Source organism: Eriocheir sinensis, unplaced genomic scaffold, assembly GCF_024679095.1.
Source record: "Eriocheir sinensis breed Jianghai 21 unplaced genomic scaffold, ASM2467909v1 Scaffold650, whole genome shotgun sequence".
Classification (NCBI taxonomy): Eukaryota; Metazoa; Arthropoda; class Malacostraca; order Decapoda; family Varunidae; genus Eriocheir; species Eriocheir sinensis.
In genome coordinates this window covers 171,227-195,312 of record NW_026111999.1, presented here as the reverse complement: position 1 = coordinate 195,312, position 24,086 = coordinate 171,227, and the positions used below count along the sequence as shown (strand labels likewise).

Sequence of the window (24,086 nt, the reverse complement as noted above, 5' to 3'; positions counted from 1 at the left end):
GGAGCAGATGAAAGCACCTCGATATTGAGGAGCAGATGAAAGCACCTCGATATTGAGGAGCAGATGAAAGCACCTAGTTATTGAGGAGCAGATGAAAGCACCTCGATATTGAGGAGCAGATGAAAGCACCTCGATATTGAGGAGCAGATGAAAGCACCTCGATATTGAGGAGCAGATGAAAGCACCTCGATATTGAGGAGCAGATGAAAGCACCTCGATATTGAGGAGCAGATGAAAGCACATCGATATTGAGGAGCAAGTGAAAGCACCTTGATATTGAGGAGCAGATGAAAGCACCTTGATATTGAGGAGCAGATGAAAGCACCTTGATATTGAGGAGCAAGTGAAAGCACCTTGTTATTGAGGAGCAGATGAAAGCACCCTGATTTTGAGGAGCACATGAAAGCACATCGATATTGCCGAGCAGACGAAAGCACATCGGTATTGAGGAGCAGATGAAAGCAGCTTGATATTGAGAAGCAGATGAAAGCACCTCGATATTGAGGAGCAGGTGAAAGCACATCGATATTGAGGAGCAGATGAAAGCACCTTGAAATGGAGAAGCAGATGAAAGCAGCTCGATATTGAGGAGCTTGTGAAAGCACAGCGATATTGATGAGCAGATGAAAGCACCTTGATATTGAAAAGCAAATGAAAGCACCTCGATATTGAGGAGCAGATGAAAGCACCTGGATATTGAGGAGCAGATGAAAGCATCTTGATATAGAGGAGCAGATGAAAGCACCTTGATATTGAGGAGCAGATGAAAGCACCTCGTTATTGAGGAGCAGATGAAAGCACCTCGATATTGAGGAGCAGATGAAAGCACCTCGATATTGAGAAGCAGATGAAAGCACCTCGATATTGAGGAGCAGATGAAAGCACCTCGATATTGAGGAGCATATGAAAGCACATCGATATTGAGGAGCAGATGAAAGCACATCGATATTGAGAAGCAGATGAAAGCACCTCGTTATTGAGGAGCAGATGAAAGCACCTCGATATTGAGAAGCAGATGAAAGCACCTCGATACTGAGGAGCAGATGAAAGCACCTCGATATTGAGGAGCAGATGAAAGCACCTCAATATTGAGGAGCAGATGAAAGCCACTCGATATTGAGGCGCAGATGAAAACACCTCGTTATTGAGGAGCGGATGAAAGCACTTCGATATTGAGGAGCAGATGAAAGCACCTCGTTATTGAGAAGCAGATGAGAGCACCTCGATATTGAGGAGCAGATGAAAGCACCTCGATATTGAGGAGCAGGTGAAAGCACTTCGATATAGAGGAGCAGATGAAAGCACCTCGATACTGATGAGCAATTGAAAGCACCTCGTTATTGAGGAGCAGATGAAAGCACCTCGATATTGAGGAGCAGATGAAAGCACTTCGATATTGAGGAGCAGATAAAAGCACCTCGATATTGAAGAGCAGATGAAAGCACCACGATATTCAGTTTGCTCCCGACGCAGCGAAATGACGGTCGATTCTATATTTGAAGGAGTTGACGGTATTGGAGTTTACTTATTCTTAGGGAAGATATTTCCAGTGGTGGATGACCCGGATTGAAAAGAAACTCCTTCCAATGTCTATTTCATCGACTCGACTGAATGGGTAAACCGTTATTTATAGTTCTTGAGTTGGTTTGCAGTTCAAAGAATTGGAGTAGTCGACGCTATTGAACTTTTTCTGGTACTTGAAGACTTGAATCATATTCTCTCGTAGACGTCTTTTCTCCAGTGTAAAGAGATTGAGTCGTTTGAGTCGTTCCTCGTACGGTTAGGCCCTTAAGGTTGTAATAATCTTCGTGGCGCGTCGTTGAATCCTTTCCAGTAAAACAATGTCCTTTCTGTAATTAGGAGACCAGAACTGTACTGCATACTTGAGGTGCGGTCTTACCATGGAATTATACAAGGATAGCATCACGTCTGGCGCCTTGCACTCGAACTTTCTCGCTATGATTCCGAGCATAGTGTTGGCTTTGTTATATGCTTTCTTTTTACAGTGATTCACGTGTTTCAGGTCATTCCTGATAGTGACTCCAAGATCCTTTTCCTCCTGCATCGCCTGCAGAGGTTTCCCATTCAAGATGTATTTGCAGTTATTATTTCTGGACCCAATGTGCATTGCAGTTATTATTTCTGGACCCAATGTTCATGCTTTTGCATTTGTCAACATTATAGGACATTTGCCATTTTTCCGACCATTCGATAATTTAATTGAGGTCTTTCTGAATGATTTCGCAGTCGGTCTTTGTAAGGGCCTTTCCACTCACCTTGGTGTCATCAACAAATTTCGATATTGTGGATTTCAGTCCTGATTCGAGGTCATTGATATATATATATATATATATATATATATATATATATATATATATATATATATATATATATATATATATATATATAATTATATATATATATATAGTATATATATATATATATATATATATATATATATATATATATATATATATATATATATATATATAGATATATATATATATATATATATATATATATATATATATATATATATATATATATATATATATATACACGTGGAGGTATTAAGGGTGTAGAGGCCCACAGCCCCGAGCGCGCTGTACTGGTGAGTGAAGGCAGTTTTCGTGGCCTCAGCTGTCAAATCGGCCGCCATATTGCTCAAGTCGTGAGGTACGAATACGAGGGTGTACTGTCAAATCGGCCGCCATATTGCTCAGGCCGTGAGGTACGAATACGAGGGTGTACTGTCAAATCGGCCGCCATATTGCTCAAGTCGTGAGGTACGAATACGAGGGTGTACTGTCAAATCGGCCGCCATATTGTTCAAGCCGTGAGGTACGAATACGAGGGTGTAGCGCGCCTAACATGGTGGCCGCTTGCCCTTAGAGCACCGCATCCATGGAGTACCGTAATGTTTTTATTTTATCTTCTTACTGTTTTCCAGCACTTTAACATGGAGGCGGATGAAATTAAAATAATTTCGTAATTTATTAGTGTAAATATACTGTAACAGGTAAGAAAGTACTGTACATGATATCCAAGAAGCGCGGTAATGTATTCATGATAACAAAGAAACGCGGTGAGGACAGTTCATCACCAAGATGTGCGGTCTCCTTTACAAATACAAGTTAGAAAACTGTAATCGGCAAGCATGTACTGCCAGTCTGCGTGGTCTGGCCGGCCGCTCATGGAGGTACATCCGTTTGGCAGCTCCTCTCCGGCTTGAACAATATGGCCGACTGACAGTTTAGTGGCTTCAAACCGCGAGACTCCATGCCCCCTCTGTATATATATATATATATATATATATATATATATATATATATATATATATATATATATATATATATATATATATATATATATATATATATATATATATATATATATATATATATATATATATATATATATATATATATATATATATATATATATATATATATATATATATATATATATATATATATATATATATATATATATATATATATATATATATATATATATATATATATATATATATATATATATATATATATATATATATATACATGATAAAGAAAATGTGTTCCCTCACTGACCCTTGAGGCACTCCACTAGTGACTGGAAGCCAATCGGAAGGCTGTCCGTTGAGTAGTACTCGTTGTTTTATGCTGGTAGGCCAATCTCATCCACGCGATCAGATTGGCTCCAATGTCCGCCGAGTGGAGTTTCTTAAGGAGTCGCTCGTGCGGTACCTTGTCGAAGGCTTTTTGAAAGTCCAGGTATATAACATCACTTGGGATGTGGGCATCCCAGTTCTTATATATACCTTGGAAGAAGTCTAATGAATTCGTTAGGCAGGAGCGCTTGTTTCTGAAGCCTTACTGGGTGTCGGAGATTGCATTATTGTCTTCTAGAAGCTTAACAAGTTTGTTTCTAATGATCTTTTCGAGTATTTTTCCTGCCACTGATGTCAAACTTATGGGCCTGTAGTTGAATGCTACGCTTTTTTCTCCTTTTTTGAAGATCGGTGTTACGTTCGCCATCTTCCAGTCTTCCGGGACCTTATTCAGTTGAACTGACCGGATGAACATATTAGTGAGTGGTTGAATTATTTGTTGTTTAAGCTCTTTTAATAATCGCGGGGACAAACTGTCAGGCCCCGCTGACTTGTTCGTGTCGAGTTTGTCCAAATACTTTTTCACTTCTCCGCGGGTCAGGGCCCTCAGCAATGGTTTCGATGTCCTCGACTGTGAATACGGATGCTAAGTTAGTGTTGAGGGTTCTGGCCATCTGTTTACTGTCCTGAGTTACTGATCCAGTCTCGTCTGTCAGGGGACCAGTATTGGATATATGTTTTTCGATCTGATGTAGGTGAATAATTTTTTGGAGTTGGTCTTGATGTTGCGCGCTATTTGTTTATCATAGTTGCGTTTACCACCTTCTAATAAGGGTGCGACAAGCTTTTAGGCTGGTGTGGTACTGTGTGCGGGCTTCGGCAGTGTCATTCTCTTTCATTAGATTATAACTTCTTTTTTTTTAAGTTTACCGCCCTTTTTAATTCTCTGGACATTAACGGTGGATCTACGGCACTATTTACTCGCCTGGGTTTCGTAGGCACTGTAGCCTTCTCTACTCCCAAAAGCTTATCTTTGAAGTCGTTCCACACGTTGTCGATTGTATTGTCGGTGAGGTTAAGTTGGTCCCAGGTCGCAGGAGGAAGCAGCTCACGGGCTAGGTTGAAATTTGATTTTTTGTAGTCTGGTATCACTGACAGATTGTCTACGAGTTTGTGACATATGTTGACATTAAAACGGATTTAGTGGTGATCGCAACCATGAATTTTCTCACCATTTTCACAGTCGGGAATGAGGTCGGGGTCGCTTACTAATACCAAATCCGGCAGATTGTTTTCTCTTGTCGGTTGAGTTACAACTTGTGTGAGGAACGAGTCCCTAACCATTTCTATAAGTCTGTTATTACTTCTCAAAGAGGAGGAGAAAGAGGAGGAAGAAGAAGAAGAAGAAGAAGAAGAAGAAGAAGAAGAAGAAGAAGAAGAAGAAGAAGAAGAGGAACAAGAAGAAGCAGAAAATTCATAAAAAGAGCTCTACCGCCTCCTCCTCCTTATGCTTGTTTCCATGTTTCCATGTTTCCTGCTTGATTAGGGAGTGTTCATGAACTTGTGTAATGAATAATCTCAACACCAGTGAGAGGAGGAAGAGGAGGAGGAGAAATTGACAGAGAGAGAGAGAGAGAGAGAGAGAGAGAGAGAGAGAGAGAGAGAGAGAGAGAGAGAGAGAGAGAGAGAGAGAGAGAGAGAGAGAGAGAGAGAGAGAGAGAGAGAGAGAGAGAGAGAGAGAGAGAGAGAGAGAGAGAGAGAGAGAGAGAGAGAGAGAGAGAGAGGAATGACCTCTGTACCTGGAAGACTGTCTGTAATTGGAAGACTCATCATTAAAAACTCTGCTTTCTAATGAGGATAATCGAGCTAATGAAGATACACGTACGGTACATATGTTCGATTACTGTTGCTTCTTTTCTTTAGCGTTCTGTCCTCCTTTCATTGTTTATATTGCCCCTCGCTTCCGCACACTCCACCACAGATTATAACTATTAGTCTCTTCATCTTGACAAGGCATTATCTCCTTTTTCACCTGCATTTCCTTCGCTTCCTCTTCTTCTCAATGTCTGTGTGTGTGTGTGTGTGTGTGTGTGTGTGTGTGTGTGTGTGTGTGTGTGTGTGTGTGTGTGTATGTATGTGGTGTGCGTGCAGGCGGGCGAGGGCAGGCCGGGGGGCACATGGCATTGTTGGGCATTCAGTTGCGTTCTCGGCGTGTCGTGGCGAGACCCTCCTCCCGTTACTCATCCCTGCCTGTTGTTGGTCTGTTTCACTTTTCCTTGGGGCACATTATGAGTTCATTGTTTCTCAGCGTGTGTCTAACGGGGCTTCTTTCTCCTTTTTTTAACATTTCTATATAAGTTGTTGTTTCTGTCTTGGATAGTTAGGTTACGTGGGGTTAGGTTTACAGGAGTCGCCTTCTTTAAGCCTACTGGCCTCTTGCAGACTCTTAATTTATGTACTTATAATTTTTTGGCGCATAACGTAACTTACTCATGCATAATATATCCTATCGTTAGTGTATAGTATCTTGTGGTCAACTCGACTCCGTCATGATACTCCTGCCGGCCTTTATTTTCTCCATAATGCTTTTTTTTTCTATTCGTCCTCCACTGTTGTGTACCATCATATAAGACCGCCAGGACACTAATTAAAGAACATTTCTTTGGACGTATCTTTCTCTGTCACATAGAAGTATTCCTTTGTTATTCACTTAATCATGTTTACACTTACATGTGAATTTGTTACTTTTTTTGTCCTTGAGTTGTTTCCTCTAGTGTAAAAAAAAATGCAATAAACTCGTTTTTCATCGGCAATTCGATTCTTCTGTCTTAGCACATGGTTATTAAAGTTTCAAAATTGGACGTCTTTACATCTTACTGTACATCGCAATGGTGCTGAAGCTATATTCTTGCATATTAGTGATGAGTTTTTCTTGGGTAAATAGTTTTCATTCCGTGTATGACATAAAATTCCGCACGTTGTCTCCAGTGCTGTACTATTACTGGCGCTGCCTCTCATAAGTCTGGCGGCCAGAGTTTGTGAGATACCCTTCAGTAGGCGGAACAAAGGGCGGTTGTCAGGTAAGCAAACACGCATCAGCCGGGCCATGCTCCGGAGTTTAGGCATGACAGAGGTAAATATACTAAGAATATCGTAACATTGACAGTGCAGCTTACAGCTCCATTAACTCCAGTTTATGTAAAAATCCCAAATTAGAACTGAAAGTTACATTAGAGTGTAAAGTTATGCCATAAATAATGCCAATGAGTGTAATTGTCGACGTGGGTGCGTGTTTTTCCGGTAATTTTATATGCTACGACGTTGATGAATGCATCCCAGTGTGTTACGGAATGACCAGTATGTGTTCTCTGCCGCATTCAGGTCAGGCCGGACATACTTGAGTACCAGGCATTCCACCGACGTGCCTGAGGCGTGTGTTGACAAGGAGCGGCGGCGGCCACGGGTCAGGGCGGCGGGATAGGGGCGGCCGTGGCCTTGGACTTGATGGGCGCCGTGTGGCCGTCTCAATGATGTAATTTTAGGGCAGGGTGGCTATGGAGATGCCTTGGCGTTTCTCTTGCCAGTCCGTCTGGAAAACAATTTCAGCTTAGGCATTTATGTAGAATTTGATTGTTCCAAAAAACAGTTTCTGCGAAGAGAGCTAGAACGTTTTAGTTTTATGCCAAAACATTGTTATTCTTAAGCATTGTTATATACCACTCAATTAAAAGTACTATATTTGTGTGTGTGTGTGTGTGTGTGTGTGTGTGTGTGTGTGTGTGTGTGTGTGTGTGTGTGTGTGTGTGTGTGTGTGTGTGTGTGTGTGTGTGTGTGTGTGTGTGTGTGTGTGTGTGTGTGTGTGTGTTTAACTTACTCACGGTCTGATCACGTGATGGACTCTTGAAGACCAATCGATACCCTCCCAGAGAGCTTTGATCTCATTTAACTGACCTTTGAGTATACGTGGGACCTCGCCTACCAGTTCATCTCCCTTCCTCCTGAGGGGACAGCAGCCAATCCTTGTCAGCAGAAGCAGCTTTCGACCTGAGAAAGGCTCGAACCTCGATATACTGTGATGGCAGACTGAGAATTTAACCACAACACCAAGGGAGCATTTTTTTTTTTATGTGTGTGTGTGTGTGTGTGTGTGTGTGTGTGTGTGTGCGTGTGTAACTGCGGGCATGTGCGTGCGTGCGTGTGGGTGTTATCATCATGTCACAAGAGGTACGCGAGAGACCACTTAGCAGGTAACGCCTCTCGTCATGATTGCTTCGTAACCGTTATCAACAGCAATTATGAGCTAATTACTCGTCGTCCAGCCCCGGCGTAGAGATACCACCGCCTGTGCCCATGACCGACTGCGCCCCCGACAGGCCTACAGGAAACAATTTGTCCAGGTATTTGGTGGTCACAGCGGGGAGCCTCAGCGGTGAGATATTATGGGCCTCGCCGCCCCTCCCTGGCACCCCAACACATGTATGGGGCAGGTGACGCGCCGCCCCGCCCCGCCCCGCCCCTGCCTCAGGAGTCCAGAAAATCAGTGTTAATTTTTTCGTACTGCGACCGCGTTTTATTTCAAGTGTCATCTTTCTGACCAATTTGAAAGCCTCCGAACAATGCCAGGAGCTGTGTGCTTCCCGCCATTTGGCGTTTAGTTGTCTGTACGTAGAAGTAACGATCTGATGCGTATAGTCTGTCGCTACGCAGTGCTGGGGCGTCGTGTGCGCTCAGTGGAGTCTTGCAGTGGGATATTGTTGCCAATTTGTACGCACCAGACCAATTAGCTCTCATAAGAAAAGACACTACACTGGAAAGTTGAATTTTTTATTAAGTATAATAATGAAATAATGTTAAAACGAAATATGTAAACTTTATCAGGACTATATCAATGTTCCTATGCATTGGTTAAAATCACAACAGTAACATCGGTTTCTGATATGACCTACGTGGAAGGAGGCGGACGATAATAAAGCGTATAGGTGGAAAACTGCCTCCACACCAAGGCTCCGTGGTTTGCTAGGCCCTTTTTTTCTGCCCAGGCGATGCGATGATGGCTTCAAATAAGTTAAGGAAGTTGTAGCTTCAGGCAGCGGAGGGCGTCCGTACCCCTGGCTTCCTAGAGGTGTGCCTACCTGGAAATGTACGGAAAACATTTTACCTGAGCATGCCTTTCCTGAAGCCCTAGCGTGGCATAACAAGGACTAGATTTCTTGGATAACAGTGGTTTCATGTTTATTTTTTTTTTTTTACGCGATCGCTACGGCTTCTCGACCATCACTCTCACTTCACCACCTTCCACCGATCCATCCATCCCTCCACCAACAACCTCCACCCTACGTTTATTTACATCTTCCACTATCAGTCTCTCCCTTCCTCCATCCCTTCACCAACGTCTACCCGTCCACAGCATCCACTTCCTCCCACTAATAACTTCCACCCATCGTCCACCCAAGGCTCCACCCTCCCTCCGACACCAACTCTCGCCCTACCCCGCCGACCCTTCCTCCCCCCCCCCGGCAACGCTCCGCCCTGCCCCGCTCTACACCCGCCCCGCCCCTTATGCCAGGCCATCCCGGGACGGAGAACAAACAAACGAGGCGCCCTGTGACTAGGATTGCCCAAAATAGGAGAAAAGAAATTCATTAAAAATTCATGGAGGATCGCGAAGAATGAGTTTTGTGGTAGTACACGATGATAGGATGCTCTCTCTCTCTCTCTCTCTCTCTCTCTCTCTCTCTCTCTCTCTCTCTCTCTCTCTCTCTCTCTCTCTCTCTCTCTCTCTCTCTCTCGACAGTAAGTTACTAAGTTAAAGATACACTGATACTTTTATTCATTTAGTCTTAAGATGCACTGACGAGCTGACAATCTCCTATCCCTGCGATGCGCGGCTCACGTCACACCCGGGAGGCTGAAGACAACACCCAGCAAGAGTATTTACACTTCTCGTACATATCATTATGCTCTGAAGTTGATTTTCACCGCCGCGAGAGCACGTATTCCGGGATTAATTCACACATCTCGGTACAGATCAGGCATAAATGGCTACATAGAAGTAAGGTATATTTGGGGACATCCGGTGTAGCTGAGCGTGGCCTCGGTATACATATCCGTCGCATTGGTCCTTGAGCCTGTAGTGGTTACGAACCCATCACCGCGGGACACGAGCCAGCGTGACATCCGAGGTACTGCATTGCATCCCTGACCATTAAGCTGTCGTGGAGGGGAAGGTATATGTAACCTTTCTCCGCACTTGAGCATGGGATTAACCCTTGCGACATATCAGCAAGCCATCCCCGCTCCCAGAGGCTCTCAGCGACCGTGTCCCCATTATTCTCCCGCCGCCGGGCAAGGGTGAGCACACAGCGCCCCACAAGGGTTGCTTCGTCCCCTCAACACGTGCGCACCATTTCTTTTCACGTCTCTTTCACTGCTCCCTGCCTGAGCCCCTGTTCCCCCTACTTATCTCCTTCTTTGCCCTCAGCTCTATTTGTTTACGCAATAGCATGTAATCCTCGTTTTGTACCGATTGTCATTTTTGTTCTCTAAAACCCAATTCAAAGGTCCATTAGCCTGTTAAGATCCCCCCAGGACATGGTCAGCTTGCCATATTTCTTCACTGATCAACACTCTTCTCGTAAACCTTCCTACAAGATGAGCAGGTTTGTTATGAGTGTTTATCAACTACGTGTCCGTGTTCATATAACTTTCAACTTGCTCAAAACTCCTCTCGAAGATGATCTGCAGACCGATTTACTGCGTGACATGTTCACTATTCAGGGACTGGCCTGCACCCCCTCGTTGTGAAAGCGTTGTGGACAGTCAATGAAGAAAGTCTTTTGTGCCACCAGTCTTAACAATCAGTTACGGTACATTCTCCTGGATGATCCTTTTCTAACGGAGGGAATCTGGCACAAAAGCCACCAATGAGGCTCGCTGCCCGCGGACATTATCTTACAAAAACCAAGGGGAGTGAGTTGAGCAGGGCAGGATGGGGCCCCGGACTGAACCAGATCATTTGTCGCATCACGAAGCCTGTATGGCCGGGGACAAGAAAACACCCGCCCTGCCATCCGCCCGGTGGCGTAGTTTGTGCTGGGGGCGCAGCTCCTCTTTCAGTGGCAGATGCACATTAACTGAACACATTAATTATGAACGCTAAAGTTCATGTATGTTTTCACATTATCAGACAACTTTAACAGCATTCGTAAGATGCAAAATATATAAATACTGGGTCTTTCTGAGTTCACTCTCGACTTCCGCCAGCGCTGGCCACACCCATCTCTGAGGGGAGGGGAGGGAGCCAGTGTGTGGTCAGCGTGGCCATCATTGCACCGAAAGTAAAATTTATTAGTAATAAGTGTCATGCCTTGAAGGAGCTAGTTGGGTGAGCATCAAAAGTGGCCGCCCAGTCACCCCCTTAATGGCCGGCCTCAGCCCCACCAGCCACGCGTCCCCTACAATTTTATATCTAAATCACTCGTAGCGCTGGTGCCAGAACCGGTTGGGTTTCTTTATCTGTGTGCCCGTTTTCTGGCGTTGTAACGGCCCATCAGCAAGTATCCGCATGAAATCTGTGACGAGAATACCTCACATGACTTCTGTGATTCTGCGACGCCATACATGCCTGACATAAAGTGCAGGCAGCAAACTGTGGGTCATTTTCGGCATATAATCTCGTGGAGCCAAGACGTTAAACATAACGCCACAGAACTCTTCAGTGCTGCTGCTCCCGCCATCAGCCCTCGGGACATCACCATCGAGGGGCCGCCCGGTGATTATGACGAAAAAGGCAAACACACGCAGACAGGCCGCCCTTGAATGTGGCATTGCTGGGTTATTGCCGCACCGGTGGCCTGGGGCAGCAGTCCTTCACCCGCTTCTTCCGAACGCCGCATTACACGTAAAGAATGACTTGGAATCAAATAATTGTCTTGATGTTAATTAGTTTTTTTTAGGAATTCATAAATAGGTAACAGCGAACATGATCTGATTTGTCGTAACTCAGTTGTGTTGATCTACGGAAAAGAATATACAATGACTTCTTGGTGTGGTTACCTGGATGGCTGAAGGCTTCCTTGACATTTTTTTCTCAACAAAGGAAAGTTCCTAGTGTATTAATCTCTTGTGAACTATGACAGCTATGCTTCTAAAAAACAAAAATATTAATAGATGTCAGGTTAGTTATTGACAAATACGAACAGTTCAGTGCGGTGAGCGATGGTGCACCTCTGAAGGCCCTCACCTGTTCTCCCTCACCAATCCTCTCACTGGTATCCACAGGGAGCCGCGAGGCCGCCTACAAGTACGCGGTGACCAGCTCGGGAGTCACCCACAGCGTCACGACCGCTTGCTCCCTTTGTGACTCCCTTAGATAAGGTCTTTTGCTGTCACCACGAGTGACCGCCGGTGGAGCGACATTTCTGACAGACCGACTAATATATTCTAAACACATCCCGACTTTAGAAACACATCTACTGCCCTGTGTGTGTGTGTGTGTGTGTGTGTGTGTGTGTGTGTGTGTGTGTGTGTGTGTGTGTGTGTGTGTGTGTGTGTGTGTGTGTGTGTCCGTCCGTCCTTCCGTCCGTCCGACTGCTGCAATATTTCCATGGTCCTCGTCATTTCAGGGATGAAGTGAGATCTTTGCTATATTTCGAATTTTATTATATGACAAATACATACATTCATTGTTTCGATATGTCATACAAAAGGCTGATATTCGGCAAACAACTGTATTTACACTTAGATGTGGCCTCATAATTGCGTCACAAACCACAGGTTGCAGCTTCACGGGCATGACGGACGGGGCAACCAGTTTTCTACGACTGTTATTTTTCCTCTGGCGAGCTGAGATAACTTGGAAACTACAAACCTTGCTGTGATGCCCATAACACCCACGAGCGTGCTACATGTACGCTGTCCGGAGAGAAGTTTATCTATATATATATATATATATATATATATATATATATATATATATATATATATATATATATATATATATATATATATATATATATATATATATATATATATATATATATATATATATATATATATATATATATATATATATATATATATATATATATATATATATATATATATATATATATATATATATATATATATATATATATATATATATATATATATATATATATATATATATATATATATATATATATATATATATGAAATACATCTTTCTTATTCAGTAATGCACTTGTAATAAAGCTATGATCGGTGCCTTCGTGGTGAATTGGTTAAAATGGTTGACTACTAATCTGAGGGCCTGGGTTCGAATCCCGGCCTAAGTAATTGGCGCCCAGCCCAGCCTGCTGTTTGCCCTAATTTTTTGGCTGGTCGACAAATGAGTGCATACCTGGAGAAACCTGGAGAAGGTAAACTGTGGTTTATATATATACCACAAGCCCAGAAGCCAATGAGGAGATGAGCACCGCGGCCAGGCTCAGCTGTAGCGTATACTCCCTTGAATCTCCTAGTGTCTACCTACCTAACTACCTAACTAACTAACTTCTAGTAATTAACCATCTAACGATCTAACAAACTAACTATTAAACTATCTATTAAACTAACCATTCAACTATAATTATAAGTAGCTATACTCGCCGCACAATTAAGAGGCGGAATGGGGGCCCCCTCACCCTTCCCTCAGGGCGCATGGATATGACTGTGTGTGTGTGTGTGTGTGTGTGTGTGTGTGTGTGTGTGTGCTTGGAGGCGCCCTGAGATGATGTTATTTTGCCAACTACGGATAATTCTCTCTCTCTCTCTCTCTCTCTCTCTTATATTCATAGCTATCAGGTGCTCCTTGCCGCTTACTCAATAATTCTGGGAACGTCTGAACACACAAGGGGGCATTTTTATGTACGAGTATGTGTATGGGAGGGGAGGACCTAAGATGGGCATTAAAGTTAAAAATAGAAACAGCTTGCTAATTTTCTTTATGGGTTCAACTAACACTTTCGAATCGGTGCTCGACCCAGGCCTGGAGCACCGCTTCAAGAGGAAGTAAATCTTCATTCCCGACGAGACGAGCGGCGAGGCGGCACCGCGGCTCCAGGCGGGGCGGCGGCTCCTCCGACACCCGCGTCATGCCCTTCAGCTTCCAGCAGGTGAGTCCCGAGCAGGTTTTTTCATTATGAAGCATCCTGTGCAGTCACCGTGACAGTCACGCAGTACTTGATCTTTGTTGATAGAATATTCAATGCTAATCGAATTCAGGTGGACGCTAATATGTTTGAATAGTTATATTTTTATTTAGATGTTTTTGATAAGATTTGACAATGTTAGCACTGATTGAAAAAGTACGCATGACTAAGATTCAAGTGTCCGAATTTTTAAGCTTTTCTACACGTGTCATTCTCAATCAGGCTTGTTTGGCGTGCGTGGCACACACACACACACACACACACACACACACACACACACACACAGTCTATATATGACGTTATGTTGTCATGGCAACTGTTCCAACCAAATACCTAACAAGCCAACAGTAATGAATGTTGACTATTCAATCAGTAAATCAGCGGAACGAGGCACGCCGGATGGTGTTATTAACCGTTAAATAATATGAATGAATCCAGTAGTTTACTTAATAGGTAGTCTATATGTTAATAAGAAAACATCACGCTTCACGCTGACAAGCCTTATTCTCGAAAATATCTTATCCGTTCACTATAGTTCGACTTTAATATTTGAACTTTGTATATTAGGATATTTGTCAATCTCTTTCTTGGCACAATGTTAATAGATTAACATTTTAATGATCGTCAGACGGCAACATCCTCCATTCAGTCCTTACGACCCCCCCCCCCCCTACACACACACACTAGTACAAGGGCGATAAGGAAGGAACCTCGCAGAGGCCTAATTTCCATGTTCAAGCAGCCTTTGTGTCCTCTTCTGAACATACACTGAGAGATCCAGTACGATCATTTGCTGTGTTGTGGCACCTCTCCAGGCGACTGAGAGCCTAATAACAACACCCAGACAAGTCACTACGCGAGATGCCGTGCGGCGAACGGAAACTGAACCGGTGGTTGAAGCTTCGGTTCGTGGGTAGTTGCTAGATGTCTGGTAATCAAGAATTCTAGAAGGCTCTACATCCAAGCATGGGGACTATGTAGTATCCTTGCAGTTAACAGACCACAGTCTTGCAGATGCACTGGCGAGGTAATGTGCCTGGCTTTGCGTTAAACTGTAGTCCTCCCTCCCGGCCCATCATAATTTGCTGACCGCATGGGTGAGTGGCACCTCTTCCATCATTTTGCTGCCGATATGTGCTAAAAAATAAAGCAAAAAACACCACAACGCGACTTAATTAATTAGGGATGCAGACATATGGGTGAGTTTAAGACATTCCCAGAACACTAACAGACCGTCGTGTCCCGTACATCGATGTGTGTGTGTGTGTGTGTGTGTGTGTGTGTGTGAGACTGGTGACTGTAGCTCAGCGGTGCGTCAGTGAACGGTTTATATCAAGGGTAGGCAAGCCTCCTTGGCTCAGATGTCGGGGTGCAGCGGGCGAGGCCCCAGTGAGTCGATTTGTTGCCACGCTGTTACCCTTTCCTTGTCAGTATATTTTATTTCCTGAATATGCTTTTCATTTATATATGGTGTGTGAAAAACACCATAAAATAAAACCTTTCTAGAATAAATGTTTTTTATACAATAACACAGCCTGGAAGGATTGTCTAGCATATAGGCTATTCCTTTTCTCCACATAGGTATATCACACAGGTATATACTTTTTTATATACCCCCAGCAGACGAGCGGCTGAACAGACACTCCCCGGGATGACTGAACGACAGCCAGGCTGGACTGAATGATCCAGCAGTTGCTGCAGGTTAGTGATTGTCACTGCTTAACACACACACACACACACACACACACACACACACACACACACACACACGTATGGAAGTGGATTTTCTATAGGTAGGTAGACTGATAAAGAGGTAGACCTAACCAGGTGAAAATATTAATATATAAATCTAATTACACAAAGAATTTTACCCTAGTATATATTTTGCTTATTGTTCATTATCTTCATTTGCATGAAATGCTGAGCAGCCATTATGAAGGTGCATCGAGGGAGGGAGATAGTTATCTAATCATTGCCCTGGGTTATCAGTGATCCTGATCATGGGCTGTATTTCGCTCGTGTGAATAGGCCAGCTGGGTCGTGTGTCTAGGCAGGGACATTTTGGAACAGTGGAATCTTTACTGCGACACGGACCAAAGTTAGCATCGCGATTGCTGTTTACCTGTTTGGGTCTTGTCATATGACACATAGACATGCACTGCTGGCCTTCTATCCCGTACAATGCATGTTTATTCCCAGAGGATAGTAACTAGATGGTTAGGTACTTGTTGCCAGGGACCGACACTTGAGTGGCAATCCGGGGGTCAGGACTCAGGAGTGGGCTGGACCGGTCAAATTTGGCACAGTTGCACCGTAAGTTAATTGGCTCGAATTTTGAACACGACAATGTTAGCAAATTTATTAGTGTGGTGACGCAACCTTAATAATTGTTCACAACACCACAGATGTGCCTAGCCTGGGCCATCCCGTCTGATCATTTATAATTATATGGGCCATTAAGTATTAGACGGACCAGTCAGAGGGCAATAACTAATAATATATGCCTCCTTAACCTTTGCAAATGGTAACTTAAAAACAATATGTTGCAGTTTGTCATAGTTCCCAAACAAGGGCCTTTTGAGTATATTTTTGTTAGTGAAACAAAAACAATGTTGCAATTTGTCATAGTTCCCAAACAAGGGCCTTTTGAGTGTATTTTTGTTAGTGAAACAAAAACAATATGTTGCAGTTTGTCATAGTTCCCAAACAAGGGCCTTTTAAGTATATTTTTGTTAGTGAAACTATTATAAATACAAGTATTACTGCATGTCACTCCTGGAGACTGTATTCCTAGTAATACTGACGGCATACAGGCTTTGAAGGAGGGTCATTAGTTTTCTTCATATTTATCTTCAGACCTGAATACTTTCAAACTGTGTAATCTCCTTGATATTTTTTTTTCAAAATAATTCAGTAAGACTATAGCAACAGTAGTTGTGGAGGAACAACACAGAACCTGATGATTGGTTAGAGAATGAATATGATGAAAACCAGAGTTTACCTTCCCCAGGTTTCCATTTATCAAGCATCCTGAAAGGAAGGATGAACAGCTAGGTGGGCTGAGTTTTTAACACAGGCACACACATTCAGGAGACCGTGGGAAGTAGACTTTGGGTAACCCGCACGGTACACAGCCTTTATGTGAATGTGTTCCTGCCCACCAACATTTATTCAGGCTTTGGGAATTCTGATTCTGAAAGCATTTTGTATATACTTGAGCTACTTTATTAAACTCAAGTATAGGAATTTCTGAACTAATTATAAGGTCTTTTCAAAGGCTTCTCATCATGATTTACTCCTCCACATTTCGTTTTCTTTATTTACTTATCTACAGTTAAACTGGGACTTTCCAAATACAGCAAAACATACTCGCCACCTTCCTCTTGGCCACCCTGACTGTTGTACAATTCCATGTAGGCAAACTCTTTACGTACGTAACTACCTCTTCCATATTATTTGTGACATTCACAAGAGCAAACAACTGGTATCTGCCAATGCCCAGTCTACTGGTTGTGTTCATGTTTCTGCTGTTCTTCCAGCTTGTCCATGCTAGATTTAGATCAGATGTCAGACAATTTTAAGCTCAGTTATCCCAGCTCTGTCATCTACGTAGTTTTCTTCCTAATCTTTGTACTCCATCAGGTTTTCTGTTTCATTTGTTTACTGCCACTGATCATGGGTATATTTCCAGGAACATTAGTCAGTTTGCCATTTGCTTTTCTTATATTTCCTCCAGTCACATTAATTAGAAATTTTGATTATACAAATTGATTTAATAAGCCATTTCCCTGAGCATAGGGATAGTGGAGTGTTGCTACTTATGTGACAAAAATTGGTAAGGAATATATGAGTAGGTCTAAGATTAACAAAAAAAAAGGTCAGTGGCTCTGGAGAAGAACTGGAACAATTATAAAATAAAACAAGATTAATTATCCCATCAGTATATTAGTGAATAACAAATGCATTAGTGAAACCTTTGTAACAATCAAATTAAAGTTTTTAATGACATTGCAGCATGTCGAGGGTGGAGGGCTATTCTAATATTGGTGTTACTTTCCTTCAGGTGTGGCCAGGTGTTGCAACCCTCCAATAAGCACCTGTACCAATCTGGATAGAGATGTGTAGTTCACAGTGTAAGGACAATCCAGTTGCCAGTCAAACATCTGGCACTGTTCCCCAAAAGAGCTGACAAACTCCGAGCCAAGTTTTTTTTTTCTTTACACTCTGGCCTATAGCGCTGGTAGGCTTTCTTCAGGGGCCTGGTGGTCGACCCAAGCCCGTCATGGCGCAGGCAAGTGTTTATAGCAGCACCATTTATTCTTGGCTCATGCTGCCCGCCGGAGCTCATTCTTGATTCACTTGGACAGTCCCTCTAGAGTTGGGGTTGATAGGTGATCTTCAGGACAGCACGTGGGTAGCCTTATGCCACTTGGCAATGACTGAAAAATCCCAGGTGGTAGCAGAAGATTTGAACCCGCATTGTCCAGAACATGGTGAACGCAGGACCTGCACACTAACCATTCAGCCACTGCCTCTCTGTTCCAGCATTAGTAAAAAATGAGAGGCCAGAAGAGAGAGGTTGATTTCAGATGGAGAAGTGTCTCGATAGGCAGGAGGAAATAAATGAAGGAAGGCTGCTCTGGAGTTAACCTGCATAAGGAATTAGGATGGTATAGAGACGAGTAGAACGTCCTCCAACCTCGTCAGGGACAATCTTAAGTGTGTTCTTAACAACTCAATCAAGGAAGATAGCAATACAGAATCCCTCTGGGCAGAAACAATAGGTAGGAAGAAGCTTGTCATCGGAGTACTTTACAGACCGCCCAACCTTAAACCTTACCAGGGACAGTAGCCAACCCCTTTTACAAGAAATTAGTAGGGCGTCAAGATACAGGAATGTGTGTGTAATTGGGGATTTCAATTATAGGAACATAGAGTGGGATACTTTATCCGGAGACCAAGAGGCACAGGATTTGTTAGATGTGATACAGGATAGTTTCCTTAAATAGTTAATTAGAACACCAACGAGGGAAGAAAATATTTTGGATTTGTTGTTAACTAATAGAGAGGACATAATAAGCAACATTGAGGTTGGGGATTCATTAGGTAACAGTGATCATAAGGAAATTAGATTTAATATTAAATGGGAGGATAGAGTAAGCAGTAACAACACATTAATACCTGACTTCAGGAAGGCAGACTATGAGGGGTTAAGAAAGCAGCTGCAGAGGCTTAGAGGAGTGAGATCAGAAGTAGGTCAGGACCCAGAGCAGGGAGGGGCGGTAATCTCTGGTGAGGTCACTAGTCAGGTCAGTAGCTTGGAGGGTGAGTACAATAGTCTGGTCAGGGAGATTAAATTAGGACAGAAACAGTTTATACCTCACAGGGAAGTCAGGTCAACAGGTAATTACCCGAGATGGATGACAGACAGGCTAAAAACTGAAATAGGAAGGAAAAGAGGACTATATGTTAGAATTAAAAGGGGGGAAACTCACCTAAGGGATAGTTACAACGATTTAGCTAGAGCAGTAAAGAAGAACACACGTATGGCAAAACGTAATTATGAGATTAGAATTGCCAGGGAAGCAAAGACCAATCCAAAGGGCTTCTTTCAGCTTTATAAGACCAAGGTTAGGGATAAGATAGGGCCGCTTAAGTCAGGAGAATCACTGATTGATAGTGATGAGGAAATGAACGAGGCGTTAAATAGATATTTCTTAACTGTATTTATATACCAAAGAAAGATTAGATGATACTGTATACCTCAGGGAGAACAGATCTACAGGGGAGAAGAGGTAGAAGAATTAACCGACATCAACATAAGTAGGGAGCTCGTGATTAGACAGATAGATAGACTTAAAGTCACTAAGGCGCCAGGACCAGATGAACTTTTCCCCAGGGTAATAAAGGAAAGCGAAACTGAAATAAGTGGGCAGCTAACAGAAGTATTTAGGAAGTCACTAGACACAGGGGTGGTGCCTGTTTCATGGAGGCAGGCACACGTTATTCCAATATTTAAGAAGGGAGACAAGTCTTCTATGGAGAACTATAGGCCGATTAGTTTGACGTCAGTTATAGGTAAAATGATTGAGTCAATAATAGCTGATAGTATTAGGGGCCATATAGACAGACATAATTTAATTCACGACTCACAGCATGGGTTTATTAAAGGAAAGTCGTGCCTCACTAATCTTATATCCTTTTACAATAGAGTATACGAGGCAGCTGACAATAATGAGAGCTATGATGTGGTTTATCTTGATTTTAGTAAGGCCTTCGATAAGGTACCTCACCAGAGACTGTTAAATAAAGTCAGGGCTCATGGGATAAGAGGGAAGGTATTTGATTGGATTAAGGCGTGGATTAGCGACAGGAAACAGAGAGTTACCATTAACGCTAAAAATCCGAATGGGGTAATGTTACCAGTGGGGTTCCTCAAGGTTCAGTTTTAGGCCCGCTTCTATTCATTATCTACATCAATGACATAGACAATGGGATAACAAGTGAGATAGGTAAATTTGCAGATGACACCAAAATAGGACGCACTATTAGGACAGGGGAGGATGCTAGAGCACTGCAGGAGGATCTCAACAAACTGTCAGCTTGGTCAGAGAAATGACAGATGAATTTTAACATCACCAAGTGTAGCGTACTTAGTGTAGGAGCTCGCAACCCATTACACGGGTATAGTTTAGACTCCACAGCGATAGGCAGGTCTGAGTGTGAAAGGGATTTGGGAGTGTTAGTGAACTTTGACCTAAAACCAAGGAAGCAATGTATTAGTGCGAGGAATAGGGCTAACAGGGTATTAGGCTTTATTAACAGGACGTTATCCAACAGGAGTGCAGAGGTCATCCTCAGACTCTATTTAGCGTTAGTTAGGCCACACTTAGATTATGCTGTCCAGTTTTGGTGCCCACACTACAGAATGGACATCAACTTGCTAGAATCAGTTCAGAGGAGGATGACCAAGATGATTCAGGGGCTGAGGGACCTCCCATATCAAAATAGGCTGAAACATCTAAACTTACATTCACTAAAGAGACGAAGAGTGCGGGGAGATCTGATAGAAGTATTCAAATGGGTCAAGGGTTACAACAAAGGCGATATAAGTAAAGTACTGAGAATTAGCCAACAGGATAGAACTCGCAGTAATGGATTTAAATTAGAAAAGTATAGATTTAGGAGAGATATAGGCAAGCATTGGTTTAGTAATAGGGTGGTGGGGGAGTGGAATAGACTCAGCAATCACATAGTTAGTGCAGGGACGATAGCTTGTTTTAAGAGTAGACTGGATAGCTCCATGGACGAGGACGACAGGTGGCAGTGAGGTGTGGGTGCAGTAAGGTGACAGGGTACTGGATGCGGCCTAGTACCACCGGTATAACGAGGATCAAGCCTCTACCTGTAACCCCTGTAACTACACCTTACCCACCGTGAGTAGTGGGGGGGATTCTGGAGCTGCCCTGTGTAGGCCACCCGGCCTCTTGCAGTTTCCCCATATTCTTATGTTATGTGAAGAGGGGCCACAGTAGAGGTGGAGGCATGCAGTTAGCAAGCTCAGAAGGGCAATCATCATGAAAATGTCTATAGAAGACAGAGGGGCAACATTGCAGCAGAGTTTGCTATAGAAGAAGAGAGTTTAGGTTTGACTCCATCGAGTCCAAAACAGCTATGTGAGTGAAGCCCCTCCTATATGAAATGCGCTCTCCATACGAGGACAGACAAGGCCCCTGGATATCATTTGTGAGGGGTAAAAAACTGAAAGACTAATACAGAACACACAACTTCAAAGAAGCTGATTTAGGAAGAGGTGAGATGAAATTGTGAGTTGAGGATAGACCAAATATGTTTATTGCCGAGAGTTGTCATAGAATAAGGAACAGATGTTCGGAATTCTATTCCTCTGTTTTTATCTCGTGTTTCCTTTCAAGCTGATTTATCTATGCTGTGGTAATCCTGCCACTGTCTTCTCCTAAACCTCTCAGCACCTGTATTCTGTACGACTATTTTGTCTCCCTCTCTGAGGAAAAAGTCAATTTCTCCGCCTATCAACTCAACAAATTCCATCGTCTATTCCCTAGTCTTCGACCACACTCAGCGGTCCCCTTCCTCTACACTAAATATTTTCTGTCTATCCTTAACTCAAAACAGTAACTGAAAACTTATTTCCTCTCTTGCTAAATCAGATTCTTCGAGGTTATGCATTTGTATCGTTTTCACCAGTTCTATTCCCCCTCACACATGCTGTCCACATACAAGGGTCTTTTCTGTCCTCATATGGAGTATGACAGAAGTCTTAGACAAATGGTGGAAAATTCTGTAGGATCAAGGTCATGGGCACGAGAGGAAGTGACATCTTGGCATACAAAGATGCAGCATCCAGCTTGGATTGAAAGCTAGGATGACGATAGCGAGAGACATCCATCACGGCAGCCACTAATGGACTGGAGTTGTCCAAGAAACCCCACAAGAAAGCCTACCATCACTATTGACGATTACTGTCAGTAGCCCCAGAGACCCGTGTTTCAGTTAAGAAGAAGAGGTAAAGGAAGAGAGATGATGTTCTACAGGATGGAAGCTGAAGCAAAGATCGTGAATGTTGCAAAATTTGGAAAAAAAAGGTGAGTTATCAGGACAGCTGTGTACTATAGGTTTGTTATGTCACTGCAAAATACATTCAATAAGCTGTAACTTCAAATAATTTGTATCTTTTGAAACTAGATGCTAATAATATTTCTCCAGAGGCTGCCTGAGTTATTACTTAGTACAATTTTGAAGACCTATAAACATTTCCAGCTGTTCTTTACTGCATATTAATCATGATTTGTATTGTTAGATAACTATATCAAAATTCAAATCTAGAGACAGCTGCCATTAAATTGAGGTTTTGCATATTTTTGAGTTTCACTGTAGAAAGTACCATGAATCAATATATTTTGTAGACTTTGTTCACTTGTGTCATCTCTGTACCACCAAAATTCCAGACTGATTTTCACAATGTATACAACAAGCCGAAAATTTTGGAATACCTTGGAAGAAGGAAGGCTGGGAGGATCGAGGCAGGCATGGCCAGTATACTGGCAGGAGTGAGGACAGCACAGCCTCTACCATGATTGAGTTCAGAAGAGCAGACTTCAGGGCAGGCTGATAGACGTGACGTGATTATATTTGAGCAATTTTTAGAATGATTGCAGTGGTTCGTTGGACAGTGATCAGAGCTCACAAAATGTATCTCTCTCTCACAAGTAGACTTGCTAAGGGTAGTGTCAGAGTATTTTTGTTGGGGGTTATTTCTTTCTACACTCGCATACTCTTCCTGACATTGAGCTTCATACTACACTTCCTGGCATTGAGGTCCATCTGCCACATCCCAGCCAAATCATACAACCCATCAAGCTTGCCATGCAACACACTAGCATACTGGTCTGTTCTTATTTCTAATCTGCTGACCAATGTTAAATTTCACCAACCTCTCCTCATGCACTATATAATTATTGTGCTAGACAAGGCATCAATCTGACCTCAGTATTTGAATCCTCTATTATTTCTATATACTTATCTCTGTATGATGACCATACCACAGCGGCATATGTAGGCCTGGATTGCATCATGCACTTTTCTTTTGTTATAAATAAAAGCAGCTTATGTTTATGATAAATCTGAAAAATGTAAATAGCAACAGGTAACATGCTAGTTGACATACCTATACATCTAAGTTCTTTTGTGTTGATTAGTTCCTAGATAAATAATGATTAACCAAAGGTTTCAGTATACCTCTTATACCAAACAAAATAAAACTTACCTCTCATGGAGCACTCAACCACAATTAATGTGCTAACTTAATAAAAATAATAAAAAACTACTGTGATGATAATGCAGTGGTTAATGCTCATGTTGATTATGATAAGTTAGACTGGTTTGATTTAGTTTAATACATACTGGAATATTTCTATCAGGCCCAGTGTATCTGTATTGTTATCTCCCACTTATCAGCCAAATGTTGCTGCTACTTTTGACTTTTTGGGTTTATTTCTTCAGTCAAAAACTTACCCTATTTCTGGCACAATATATTGATGTGGCAGATTTAAAAAACAATGAATTGATAAAAAAAACACTATTAGGCTGTCTTATCCTCCTTTGTGGCGATCACATGGCATTCTTGTGAAGACAGCAGAGCATTATGTCACCTGAACTAATGTACTTGATGAAACATATAGCTAACCGTAACTTTGAGGAAATTCTACACCCCATCGTGCCATGATCAAATTAAGATGGGCAGAAGCATTGGCAGTGAGGAGAAT

The 24,086-nt window shown here is 42.6% G+C and overlaps 1 long non-coding RNA gene across 2 annotated transcripts; it reads left to right on the top strand.

Moving 5' to 3' along the window:
• The first annotated feature begins 13,571 nt into the window (after window positions 1-13,571).
• Window positions 13,572-19,470, top strand: LOC126993652 (uncharacterized). 2 transcript variants are annotated; one of them, XR_007748100.1, is made up of 3 exons: window positions 13,572-13,746; window positions 15,406-15,483; window positions 17,846-19,470. It is a non-coding gene; the product is annotated as an uncharacterized LOC126993652 (long non-coding RNA). The 2 variants fall into 2 exon arrangements; XR_007748099.1 differs by having other exon boundaries at window positions 13,574-13,746; window positions 15,403-15,483.
• The last annotated feature ends 4,616 nt before the right edge of the window (window positions 19,471-24,086 follow it).